The sequence below is a fragment of the Liolophura sinensis genome, chromosome 10, assembly GCF_032854445.1.
Source record: "Liolophura sinensis isolate JHLJ2023 chromosome 10, CUHK_Ljap_v2, whole genome shotgun sequence".
NCBI classification, from domain to species: Eukaryota; Metazoa; Mollusca; class Polyplacophora; order Chitonida; family Chitonidae; genus Liolophura; species Liolophura sinensis.
The window spans coordinates 7,259,593-7,274,590 of record NC_088304.1 but is presented as its reverse complement, the minus strand read 5'-3'; positions in this window follow the sequence as shown (position 1 = coordinate 7,274,590).

Below are 14,998 nucleotides of genomic sequence, written 5' to 3'. Positions count from 1 at the left end.
CATTTTATCTGTTACCGCTTTAAGGACGCAAGACACTGTTTGGTTTTCATTCAGGAAATTTCAAAGACTTATCTGTACCCCCTCCCCCCCACCCAGAAAATATTTTAATTTATACGAGAGGGTGATAAATTGCAAAGCGTACATTTGCCAAACCTTGTACTTTGTCGTGACACACCGGATTTTTCGAACGCCTTAAATTTTACTATTTATAGCATTATTTAAGTACCAGATATTTTTTATAAAGAATATTGTTGGGAATAGTCTGAAAATGTTAAAATGCTGAAAACTGCCCTGAACCCGACTTCCTACACCCATGAGAAAGGCGTTCATGTACTGCACATGTAAGCTTTAAGCCACAGACGACACCAGAAACTGTGATTCGCGATTTCTCAGCATTATCTACACTCGTACCTGTCTAGCTGGCCCCTTCAGCGATACTTCAAAGTCTCAGTGTTCATGGCATTGACGTGTAGGCTTATAGGGCACACGCTACAAACAATATTTCTCTCAATAGTATTTAATCAGAATCTCACTTCATTGAAATCTTTGCGAAGTTTTAAAAAAACTGTATATTATTATTAACTATTCCTTTTCTGTTACCATCAGTGTCTAATATAAATGTCTCAGAACACATCAATGCCCTTCAGGATTTACTATCTCCTACAGACATCAGCCTAATGATAATCTGAACGGCTTGTTCATATTTTGACAGCCCTGCTGGATACCAATTCCCCCATATTTCCAGAGATGTGAAAAAGGTTGATCTGAAAGTGGGATTTATCGAGTTACCCGGTTCCGAGATTGACCAGACGCTCCTCTTAAAATGCTTTGCGGCCATCGTCATTAACGGAGAACTTCACGCGGTTCCATAAGGTTTATGATTACAAGACTTTCGGGCTGTGTAAAATATTAGTAAATTACCAGAAAAATCCACTTGATGTAATGGTGTTTGTCTTTTATGATCCTGTTTCTGTGGAATATGATCAGTCTAGAAAACAATTTAAATGTTATGGCCGCCTAATTTGTAAAAATTCATGCTTCTATTTATACTGGTCTGTTATCGTTAACAGAGATGACTGCCTGTATAACACATGTCCGAACAGTAATCGCTAGCTGAGCTATTAGTTTCGATTCACACATTTACATTACGTAGCACCATTAATCAGTCACTACACATAAAGTACTCCCACTCACGCAAATAAACAATAAATCATTCTGAGTACAAATGTAGGTTCAAGCTGAAGCCCAATTCGGTTCGTATCTAAAACAATCTTGGTTCTCACCTGACTTGGCACGACATAATAAATGGAAGACTGTAAGCGTGGAGTGACTCCGTGTTGATGAATGTTGGGAAGAGCGGTTTTGATGATTATTCTCCATTGTACATATGTATATGTGCAAAAAAAAACTGGTTTTCTTTTATATATATATATAGGGTTAGAAAATGTTTCCAATTGTGTACAAATGTTTTTGACACGAGTCAGCATGAGCCAAGGCTGGTCTAACCAAAGCTGATAATACCCTTATCAGTGAGGTAGCAAGCTCGAATCCAGCTCTTGCGTCGGTTGTCGTTTTAAGTTAGTTTTAAGTTTTAAAAAGTGAAAGGTGAAAGTCTGGAGTTTTCTTACACAATTAACCTGGCGGGTATAACGTAAATAGAAAATTAATGCGTACAACTATTTTCACTAAATCAGTTAATGATATCAATTTTGCACTGATCGAGGAACAACAAAAATAAAATCTACTGTTTTACTTTACTGCTCTGTAAAAAGCTGCCGCCAACCACCTAAACCCTGCATGGCCTAGTCATTATTTTCACTTACACTTTGTGGATGAATTCTTATTTTGTAATCAAGACATCTGAATAAATTTCGGCTTCTATTCCCGTGTCTGTTCAGCTTCGTTAAGGCAAGAAAAGTTCCGCTGCTGGCATAAAAATTGTGCCAAACAAAACAGTTGCTTATACACACTTAAGATCCACACGTATCGATTTCGTCTATAGTATCGATCTTCTGTGGCCGATTTAACGCGCAGGGTTCTCTGATACTTCTGTGACAGAAAAAATGTCCTAAAGGTTCTTTAGCGGTGGACTGTAAAAAAAAAACCTGGTGGATGGAGTCTTTCAGAGACTCAGGGCGATGCGGGTTGAATCGACACGTCGGGCTGTTCAGTATTACCTCCTTAACACCTGTGGATGGCGCCTTAAATTCAATTTACATCTGAGCAGATCTCCGCTACACCAATCCTTAACAAATACGTCTGTGTTGTCTTCTAAGGAACACTTGAGAAGGGCTGTGCTGTCCATATGTAACTGTGTCGTAGATATTAGAGAGCATTGTCTGCTAACTTCAGACAGATCTGTGAAACGCAACACTTTGACATCACCTGGATATACCTTCTAGCATCTCTCTGTTTGTCGTGAAGTGAGGAGATATCATCAAGAAAAAACTGTATTCTTTGCAAAAGGAGCTATTGCACCAAGGATTAAACATTAGAAACCAGATACCTCCAAGCGGAAAGAATGAGATTTTTGGTGTTTGTTTCTTTAGCATGCTAACAGTGATGATACCAATGATACCATGGCCATTTTTGTCATTTACAGGTGGGATTTTGATGAAAAATATTTTGTTGAATTAAAGAGAGGGTGACATATTCCAGTGTCCAAATGATAAAATTTATTGTGACACAAAGTAACATTTTGAAAAAAGATTTGAAAGTGTAGAAAACGTTATCTTGGTAGGTGCTAGGTTGTAAAAGTATTTAGCACAGGACAAATACACTTCGATTTCCCGCATGGCTTTCGTCTGGGAAAAAATACAAGACCACTGCATGTTTAGAGCCAGGGACTACAACATCGCTTGTTATCCAAGGCACCACATTGTTAAGTAAACACACCTTTTTGTCCTCTCCAACTTCTCTACATTAGTACACCTGGCATTGACGGATAATTCACATACTGTAATAGATCAAACGCTACAATCAGCCTTTATCGCAGTAGTATTCACATGAGAATTTCACATCCATAAGATCTTCACGTCTTTTTAAATGAACTGTACATTTTTTAAAAATCATTCCCCTTTATGTCGTGCTAGTCTGATATAAATGTCTAGGACAACTGTATTCTACATAACTATACGGCTAAAAACGTTAGGTACCCTGGCTTAGAACCCGTCAATGCCTCTCAGTAATTACTATCTCCTACAGACATCAGCCTCATGATGATCTGCAGGGCTTGTTCATATTTTGATAGCCCTGCTGGATACCAATACAGCGATATCCCCATAGGTGTCGAAAAGGGTTGATCTGAGAGTGGGATTAATCGAGTTACCCGGTTCCGAGATTTACCAGACGCTCCTCTAAAATTGCTCTCCCGTGATCGTTATCTCGCGTTACTAACGGAAACATCACGTGATTCGATAAGATTGATAGACGATAGAATTTTGGTGCTGTGTAAAATATTAATAAATGTCAGTGTATGGTTTTATTATCTATTTCTGTGTAACTTTGTCAGTATAGAAGACAATGTTGTGGTGATGGCCATTTAAAGTGAGCTATTCTCTCATCAACATCAGTATATGTAACACGTACTCGATCATTAACCGATAGCAGTTCCGTTACTTTAGATTTTCACATTAAGATTAAGAAAGATGGCCAGTCAGTTGGAGCACATACAGTAATCCCACTCACGCAACTAAGTAATAAATAATTCTGACAGCTCCATTCCGTTCGTAAAATAACTAAGACAGTTTTGTTACTTACCTGACCGTGCACTCTGTATATTAAGGGAACAACAAGGCGCTGGTCATCTCCGTCCTGGACGGCTACACCGTCTTGGTATTTACTAACGACATATGGGCAAAGACTTGTACTTATCTACATACATGTATGTCGATCAAGAATAGATTTCCAAATGTGTAGAAAAGTTTCCACATATGAGCCAAGATGAGCCAGGGCTTCTCTCACCACAGCCGATAGTCCCCAGTAAGTTTGTTGACTCGAATCCAACTCTCACTCTAACTTAAATTTGGCTGTGACTTTAAGTTAGGAGGTTTGAGAAGTGCCAGGTGAAGGGCTGTAGATTCTTATACCTGTAACCCTGACCACTTTCGTGTAGGTGGAAACATAATGAGTTTGGCCTTTCTTACTAAATCTGTTGATTAAATCAATTATACTAAATTCTCTCATACATTTTGTACTGATCGAGGAACAACATGGTTAAAATCTATGACTTCACTTTACTGCTCTGTAAAAAAACATATCAGCCACTCACAGCCTGCATGGCCCGGCGATAGTTTTCAGATCTCTGCTAGTTTCGATTTACAAAGAAAATCAGGTGGTAACAGTAATCAGCACTTACAGCACTCCCATTCACGCAAAAAATCAATAAATCATTATGAGTAAAAATGCAGGTCCAAGCTGAAGTTCCATTTGGTTCGTACTTAACACAAGTTTGAGACTTACCTGACTTAATACTGAATAATAAGGCTGTACGCGTTGATTGGCTGCGTCTTAGTAATTGGGTTGGAAGAAGTGTTTTGATATTTATTCTCCATGTTATATCGGGATATTTGCAAAAGAATTGTATTTATTTTAGAGCGCGAGTCATTACGATCCAGGCTTGCTCTTACCAAAGCTGACATTCTCCTGGTCACTGAGGTCGCAAGCTCGAATCCAACTCTTGCAGCTCATTTTGTATGGATTGAGGAAGAACATCAATAAAATCTATGGTTTAACTCTATTGCTCTGTAAAAAGCCATAACCATACCACCCACAGCCTGCATGGCCTTTCATGCACACTTGGTTTCTCAATTACTATTTGGTAATCAAGACATTTGGATAAATTTCACCTTCCCTTGACGGCCCCGTTACGTCAACAAAAGTTCCGCTGCTGGCAGAAAAATTTTGCCAAACCAAACAGTTGGTTATTTACACTCAGGATGCACACGTCTGGCTCTCCTCTCTAGAATCGATCTCCTGTGGCCGAATTAACGCAAAGGGCTGACTGATATTTCTGCGACGGAAAAAATGTCCTGAAGGCTCTTTATCGGTGGACTGTAAATAAACCCTGGGGGATTGAGTCTTTCAGAGAGTCAGGGCGATGCGGGTTGCATTGACACGTCAGGCTGTTCAATAATAATCTTGTATCTTCGAATCCACTGACGGCAACACCAACTGCGAGTTTAGATTCCACGTCATTTACAATCTCTGCGGCAATGTACATGGCACTAACAAATAATTTACATCTCCTAATATGTCGCTCACTACATCCAATCTGTCAAGAATTCACATAAGAATCTCATTTCATTAAAATCTTCGGGACTTTTTAAATGAACTGTATTAATTATCCCCCGCCCGCTTTTTGCCATCAGTGTATGATATAAATGTATAGAACCACTGTATTCTGCACAGTTTCACATCTAATGACAATTGTTGTCCTGGCTCAATGCCTCTCAGTAATTACTGTCTCCTACAGACATCAGCCTAATGATGATCTGCACGGCTCGTTCATATTTAGATAGTCCTGCTGGATAATAAATTCCACATATCTCCATAGTGGTCTGAAAGGAGAGTGGAATAAATGGAGATACCTGGTTCCCGTGTCATCGTTATAACGGGGAACATCACGTGGTTCGACAGGGTTTATGATTACAAGATTTTCGGGCTGTGTAAAATATTAGTAAACTGATAAGTCTAGAAAATTATTTCATATATTGTGGTCGTCTAATTTATAATAATTTATACTTACCTGTATACCGGTTTTTTTATCCCTTATCTGTAAAGCACATAATTAAAGAATAATCATGAGCTGCTAGTTTCGATTTATTTCTCATTTTATCTAATTATATGTGAGAAAGAATCGATTTATTTTATAATGTAGACCAAGAAAATCAGCTTGAGTCAAGGTTGCCCTCACTACAGCCGACAATCCTTTGGACAGTGAGGTCGGAAGCTCGAATCCAGCTCTCGCTCTCCTCTCTAGAATCGATCTCCTTTGGTCGAATTAACGCAAAGGGCTGACTGATATTTCTGCCACGGAAAAAATGTCCTAAAGGTTTTCTACCGGGGACCTGTAAATAAAACCCGGTGCTTTGATGAAGTCTTTCAGAGGCTTAGAGCAATGCCGTTTTCATCGACACGTCTAGCTGTTCAGTAATACGGGCTTAAGATCTGGCGATGTCGTCCGAAATTTAATTTATATCTGAGCAGATCTAAGCGACATCAATCCCTAACAAATAAGTCTTTTTTGTCTGCTGAGGAACACTTGAGAAGGGTTGAGCTGTCCAGATGTAACTGCGTGGTGGATATTACAGAGCGTTGCCTGCTAACTTCAGACAGATCTGCTGGGAAATGCTACACTTTCATATCACCCTGATATGCCTGCTAGCCTCTCTCTGTTTGTCCTGACACAGACCAAAATTTACGAAAGCCGTGATATTCAATTACGTATATATAAAAGAGGGAATGTTGTTCATACTGGAAAAGGGTTCATCTCTGAGTACTCTGAGGGCAACAGCAAATGCTATTTTAGATTTTACATCATTTACAGTCTCTGCATCGATGCACATGCCATTAACAAATAATTTACCTCTCCTAATAGCTCACACGCTACAATCAACCTTTCTCCTATCTGACTGCATTAAAGTCTTTGCGACTTAAATTAACTGTACCGGTTCGTTTTTATTAATTATTCCCTCTTTTTGCCGTCAGGGCCTGATTTAAATGTCTACGACTAAAGGCCAGTGTTGTATTGGCTGATGGCAGTCAGTGCCCTTGCTTAGAACCTGTTAGTGTCGTTTTTGCTAATTGCTATCTCCTACAGACGTCAGCCAAACCATGCTCCTCACGGCTTGTTCATATTTTGATAGCCCAGCTGGATACTTTCGTAGAGGTGGAAAGGTTTATTTGAGAGTGGAATTAACCAAGTTACCCGGTTTCGAGATTTACCAGACGCTTCTCTTATAATGCGTCCTTGTCATCGTTTTCTCGCGCTGTTAACGGAAATATCACGTGATTCGATAAGGTTTGTACACTCTAGGATTTTTAGGCTGTGTAAAATATTAATAAATGTCTTAGAAATCCACTTTGTATATTGGTGTCTGTTTCTGTATGGTTTTGTTATCTATTTTTGTGTAATTTTGTCAGTTTAGAAGACAATTGTATGGTTATGGCGATCTAGAGTAATCTATACTCTCATCAACAGAGATCAGTATATGTAAGACGTACCCGATCATTTTTCGCTAGTTCATCTGTTACTTTAGATTTACACAGTAACAGTAAACATTTATAGGAGGCGTGGCCAGTCAGAGAGCACACATACAGTATTCCCACTGACGCAAATAAACAATAACTCTACGCGCACATTGTACAATGTTTTGTATGTTGTAGATCATATCAATATGCCTTGCGTGTCCTGAAGTCAGGTGATGTAATGGAGAAGAATACTACACACTGTACTTGCGCAAAGCATCTATTACTCTAAGGGCGAAATTTTTGGGGAGAACTTTTACCACATGAGATGAAATTTTTGGTTGATTTATTTTATAGAATATGCTGATAGTAGTGTCAAAACATAAACGTGTTTCCCCAATCGTATCGATGGCAATGATGATATATGAAACTCCAATAGATAATATTTTATGTATTTATTGGTAGGATATTGGATATGAAATAGACTCCATATTACAAGTTCTCCGTTCTGTCTCAAGTGTATCTCTGGTGTCGAGTCAGGAAATCCCAAAGTGTGATTCTCACCAATGGAAAAACATTTTGGTCTGTTAAAGAGAAGTTCATATACTACAGTGTTCCACAATGTACATGGCACTTGTGATAAATCGAGTTAACCGGTTCCGAGATTTACTAGACGCTCCTGTTAAAGTGCTTCCTTGTCATCAATGTTCGATAAAGTTTACGACTGCAAGATTCCCGGGCTGCGGTAAATAATAATAAATTACTTGAAAATCCATTTCATGTTGTAGCGGTTAAACATGTTAAATAAATGTTGTTGTCCATTAATAGTTTTATGATCTGTTTCTTTGTAATTTGATCAGTCTAGAAAACTATTTCATGATTACTGTCATCTGATTTATAATAATTCATGCTTCCTAGTATACCGGAATCTTAACATTGACAGAGATAACATATATTAGCTAGCCCACTTACGAGTTTACATATACATATTAATATTATGTAGCTCCGCAAATAAGTAAGGAGACTTACGGTACTCCCATTGACGTAAATAAACAAATAAATCCTTTTGAACACAACGGCAGGTTTAAGCTGAAGCTCTATTCGGCTCATGTCAAATCTGGTCTTCACCTGACTTGTCACTGCATATTAAGGCGAAGGCTGTTAGCGACGATTGCCTCTGTGTTTTTGAATGGGTAAGAGGAGCAGTGTTTTCCAATTTATATATGAATATGTGCAAAAGAATTGTATTTATTTTTCATATATAGACCTAGAAAATATTCCCAAATGTGTACGGAAGTTTTCGACACGAGTCAGCATGAGTCAAGGTTGATCTCACCACAGCCGATAATTCCCTGGCCACTGAGGTTGCAAGCTCGAAACCAGATGCTCTTGCTGCAAAGTTCGGTTGTCGTTTTAAGTTAGACGTTTCAAAAGGTGGCATGTGAAAGTCTGCAGTTTTCTTCCATAACTACAGTTTTCTACGCATTATTAGCCTGGTGATTAAGGTAAACGTGGAAAATTAACACGTACGACGATTATCATGAAGTCTATTAATGATATCAATTTTATACTGATCAATGATCAACAAAAGTTTATGCTTTTACTTTACTGCTCTCACTTTAAAAAAGTCATGGCCGAGAAAATAATAATGTGGTATAATCAAGAATATATTCTTGCATTAAAGGAGCTCTGTTCGTGCACTAAAGAAAAACTATAGAAGGAGACAAGATTGATTGAGGAGATAAAAAAAAGTGATGTCACAAAACAACCTGGCTGCATTCGTATTTATATCAACAATGGTAATTGGTAACTGTAATGAAGATGACGGCCCCAGTTTGCATACATGCCTACCGGATGGCGATCGGATATGAAGTAGACTGCATTTTATCTGTTACCACTTTAAGGACGCAAGACTCTTTTTGGTTTTCATTCAGGAAATTTCAAAAGCCTTATCTGTACCCCCCCCCCCCCCGCCGAAGATATTTTCATTTATACGAGAGGGTGATAAATTGCAAAGCGTACATTTGCCAAACTATGTACTTTGTTGTGACACACCGGAATTTTCGAACGCCTTTAAATTTTACTATTTATAATATTATTTAAGTACCAGATATCTTTAATAAAGAATATTGTTGGGAATAGTCTGAAAATGTGAAAATGCTGAAAACTGCCCTGAACCCGACTTCCTACACCCAAGAGAAAGGCGTTCATGTACTGCACATGTAAGCTTTAAGCCACAGACGACAACAGAAACTGTGATTCGCGATTTCTCAGCATGATCTACACTCGTACCTGTCGTGCTGGCCCCTTCAGCGATACTTCAAAGTCTTAGTGTTCATGGCATTGACATGTAGGCCTATAGGGCACACGCTACAAACAATATTTCTCTCAATAGTATTTAATCAGAATCTCACTTCATTGAAATCTTTGCGAAGTTTTAAAAAAAACTGTACATTTTTATTAACTATTCGTTTTCTTTTACCATAAGTGTCTAATATAAATGTCTGAGACCACGGTTAATGACAATCGGTGACCTGGCTCAGAACACATCAATGCCCATCAGTAATTACTATCTCCTACAGACATCAGCCTAATGTTGATCTGGGCGGCTTGTTTATATTTTGACAGCCCTGCTGGATACCAATTCCCCCATATCTCCAGAGAGGTGAAAAAGGTTGATCTGAGAGTGGGATCAATCGAGTTACCCGGTTCCGAGATTGAGACCGAGATTCCGAGACTTTCGGGCTGTGTAATATATTAGTAAATTACTAGAAAAAGCCACTTGATGTAATCGTGTTTGTCTTTTATGATCCTGTTTCTGTGGAATATGATCTGTCTAGAAAACAATTTCAACGTTATGGTCGTCTAATTTGTAAAAATTCATGCTTCTATTTATACTGGTCTGTTATCGTTAACAGAGATGACTGCCTGTATAACACATGTCCGAACAGTAATCGCTAGCTGAGCTATTAGTTTCGATTCACACATTTACATTACGTAGCACCATTAATCAGTCACCACACATAAAGTACTCCCACTCACGCAAATAAACAATAAATCATTCTGAGTACAAATAAATGTAGGTTCAAGCTGAAGCCCAATTGGGTTCGTATCTAAAACAATCTTGGTTCTCACCTGACTTGGCACGACATAATACATGGATGGCTGTAAGCGTGGAATGACTCCGTGTTGATGAATGCTGGGAAGAGCGGTTTTGATGATTATTCTCCATTGTACATATGTATATGTGCAAAAAAACTGGTTTTATTTTACATATATTGGGTTAGAAAATGTTTCCAAATGTGTACAAATGTTTTCGACACGAGTCAGCATGAGCCAAGGCTGGTCTAACCAAAGCTGATAATACCCCTGTCAGTGAGGTAGCAAGCTCGAATCCAGCTCTTGCGTCGGTTGTCGTTTAATGTTAGAAGTTTTAAGAAGTGAAAGGTGAAAGTCTGGAGTTTTCTTCGGAACTACAGTTCTATACACCATCATCATGGCGGGTATCATGTACATAGAAAATTAATGGGTACGGCCATAATCACTAAATCAATTAATGATATCATTTTTGTATTGAAAAAAGCTGCCGCCCAACCACCTACATCTTGCATGGCCTAGCGACTGTTTTCACTTACACTTTGTTAATCAATTCCTATTTTGAAATCAAGACATCTGGATAAATTTCGGCTTCTATTCCCGTGTCTGGGCAGCTCCGTTAAGTCAAGAAAAGTTCCGCTGCAGGCATAGAAATGTGGTAAACCAAACTCGTCAGGCTGTTCAGTATTACCGGTTTGAGATCTGTCGATGGCGATAAACTTCAATTTACATCTGAGCAGATCGCCGTTACACCAGTCCTTAACAAATACATCTTTGTTGTCTGCTGAGGAACACTTGAGAAGGCGTTGTGGTGTCGAGATGTAACTGTGTCGTGGATATTAGAGAGCATTGTCTGCTGACCTTAGACAGATCTGTGAAACGCAAGACTTTTACATGACTTTAATATGTCTTCTACCATCTCACTGTGCGTCCTCAAATGAGGTGATGTTATCAAGGAGCTGTCCTCCAGCAAAGGAGCAATTGCACCAAGGGTTAAACTAGAAACGAAACACCTTTGAGCCGAAGAAATCAGCCTTTTTGGGGTTGTTTCTTTAGCTTGCTGACAGTGATGTTACAGATAACGAGATTCCAGTCGTATTGATAGTAATGATGGTATCTGGAATATATATCATGGCCACTAATGGCATTCACCGGTGGGATTTTGGATGTACAGTATAGACTCGATATTTTAAGTTCTCCGTTCTGTCTCACTTCTATCTCTGGGGTCGATTTATGGAATCCTAAAACCTTATTTTCATCAATGGAAAAATGTTTTGGTCTTTTATTCTGACACAAATCAACATTTTCAAAAAAGACTTGGAAGTTGGTTATGCGTATAAAAAGTTATCATGGTAAAAATAGTTAGTACAGAACAAATACAACGTGATTGCCTGCATGTTTTTCGTCTGCGAAAAAATGCAAGACCATTGTATGTTTGGAGCCACGAACTACAACATCACTTGTGATCCGAAATGTCACATTGTTATGTAAACACACCTTTTTGTCCTCACCAACTTCTCTACGTTAATACACCTGGCATTGACGGATAATCCACATCCTCTAAGAGGAAATGTACAATCAGCCTTTATCTCAGAAGAATTCACGTGAGAATCTCACTTCTTTAATATCTTCGCGTCTTTTAAAATGAACTGCACATTTTAATTAATTATTCCCCTTTTTGCCGTCATGGTCTGATATAAATGTCTAGGAGCGCTGTATTCTACACATCTTTAATGACAATCTGTCCTCTCGCTTAGAACCCTTCCATGCCCTTCAGTAATTACTATCTCCTACAGACATCAGCCTCATGATGATCTGGGCGGCTTGTTCATAATTTGATGGCCCTGCTGGGTACCAGTTCCCCCATATCTCCAGAGAGGTCAAACAGGTTGATCTGAGAGTGGTATTAACCGAGTTACCCGGTTCCGAGATTTATCAGACGCTCCTCTGAAAGCGCTTTTCTGCTTTTGTTATCTCGCGTTATAAGTGGAAACAACGGTGATAAGGTTTGTAGACGATAGAATTTTGGGGCTGTGTAAAATATTAATAAATGTCACTGAATGGTTTTATTTTCTATTTCTGTGTAAGTTTGTCAGTATAAAACACAATGTTGTGGTGATGGCCATTTAAAGTAAGCTATTCTCTCATCAACATTAGTATCAACATATAACACGTACTCGATCATTAACCGATAGCAGTTCCGTTACTTTAGATTTTCACATTAAGATCAGGAAACATGGCCAGTCAGTTGGAGCACATACAGTACTCTCACTCACTCAAATAAGCAATAAATAATTTTGACAGCTCCATTCCGCTCGTAAAATAACTAAGACAGTTTTCTTACTTACCTGACCGTGCACTCTGTATATTAAGGAAGCAACAAGGCGCTGGTCATCTCCGTCCTGGACGGCTGCACCGTCTTGGTATTTACTAACGACATATGTGCAAAGACTTGTACTTATCTACATAAATGTATGTCGATCAAGAAAAGATTTCCAAATGTGTAGAAAAGTTTCCACATATAAGCCAACATGAGCCAGGGCTTCTCTCACCACAGCCGATAATCCCCAGTAAGGTTGTAGGCTCGAATCCAACTCTCAGTCTAACTTAAATTTGGCTGCGACTTTAAGTTAGGAGGTTTTAGAAGTGCCAGGTGAAGGGCTGTAGATTCTTATACCTGTAACTTTAACCTCTTTTGTGTAGGTGGAAACATAATGAGTTTGGCCTTTCTTACTAAATCTGTTGATTAAATCAATTATACTAAATTGTCTCATACATTTTGTACGGATCGAGGAACAACATGGTTAAAATCTGTGACTTCACTTTACTGCTTTGTAAAAAAACATATCAGCCACTCACACCCTGCATGGCCCGGCGATAGTTTTCAGATCTCTGCTAGTTTCTATTTACAAATGAACATCAGATGGTAACATTAATCAGCACTTACAGTACTCCCATTCACGCAAAAAAAGAATAAATCATTATGAGTACAAATGCAGGTCCAAGCTGAAGCTCCATTTGGTTCGTACTTAACACAAGTTTGAAACTTACCTGACTTAAAACTGAATAATAAGGGGAAGGCTGTACGCGTTGATTGGCTACGTCTTGGTAAATGGGTAGGAAGAACTGTTTTGATATTTATTCTCCATGTTATATAGGAATATTTGCAAAAAAAACTGTATTTATTCTACAACGCGAGTCAGCGCGGGCCAGGGTTGCTCTCACCAAAGCTGATAATCTCCTGGTCACTGAGGTCGCAAGCTCGAATCCAACTCTTGCAGCTCATTTTGTATGGATTGAGGAAGAACATCAATAAAATCTATGGTTTAGCTTTATTGCTCTGTAAAAAGCCATAACCATACCTCCCACAGCATGCATTGCCTTTCATGCACACTTGGTTTCTCAATTACTATTTGGTAATCAAGACATTTGGATAAATATCACCTTTCCTTGACGGACCCGTTACGTCAACAAAAGTTCCGCTGCTGGCATAAAAATTGTGCCAAACCAAACAGTTGGTTATTTACACTCAGGATGCACACGTCTGGCTCTCCTCTCTAGAATCGATCTCCTGTGGCCAAATTAACGCAAAGGGCTGACTGATATTTCTGCGACGGAAAAAATGTCCTGAAGGCTCTTTATCTGTGGACTGTAAATAAACCCTGGGGGATTGAGTCTTTCAGAGACTCAAGGCGATGCGGGTTGCATTGACACGTCAGGCTGTTCAGTAATAACCTTGTATCTTCGAATCCACTGACGGCAACACCAACTGCGAGTTTAGATTCCACGTCATTTACAATCTCTGCGGCAATGTACATGGCACTAACAAATGATTTACATCTCTTAATATGTCGCTCACTACATCCAATCTCTCAAGAATTCACATAAGAATCTCATTTCATTAAAATCTTCGGGACTTTTAAAATTAACTGTATTAATTATCCCCCACCGCTTTTTGCCATCAGTGTATGATATAAATGTATAGAACCGCTGTAACCGCTACACAGTTTCAAGGCTAATGACAATTGTTGTCCTCGGCTCAGTGCCCATCAGTAATTACTGTCTCCTACAGACATCAGCCTCATGATAATCTGCACGGCTCGTTCATATTTAGATAGCCCTGCTGGATAATAAATTCCACATATCTCCATAGAGGTCTGAAAGGAGATTGGAATAAATGGAGATACCTGGTTCCGATACTTACCACACGCTGATCTCAATGTGCTCCCGTGTCATCGTTATAACGGGGAACATCACGTCCTTCGATAGGTTTTATGATTACAAGATTTTTGGGATGTGTAAAATATTACTAAATTACTTTAAAATCCACTTTATGTAACGTTGTTTATCTCTCTTTGGTTTTATGACCTGTTTCTGTGCAGTTTGATCAGTCTAGAAAATTATTTTATTATTGTGGCCGTCTAATTTATAATAATTCATGCTTATGTGTATACCGGTTCTTTTATCCCTTATCTGTAAAGCACATAATCAAAGAATAATCATTAGCTGCTAGTTTCGATTTATTTCTCATTTTATCTAATTATATGTGAGAAAGAATCGATTTATTTTATAATGTAGACCAAGAAAATAATTCCTTGGACAGTGAGGTCGCAAGCTCGAATCCGGCTTTTTCTGCAATGTTCGGATTTCTTCATATGCTAGAATGTTTTAGAAGTGGCTGGTGAAGGGCTACAGTTTTTTTTTCCAGAAGTAC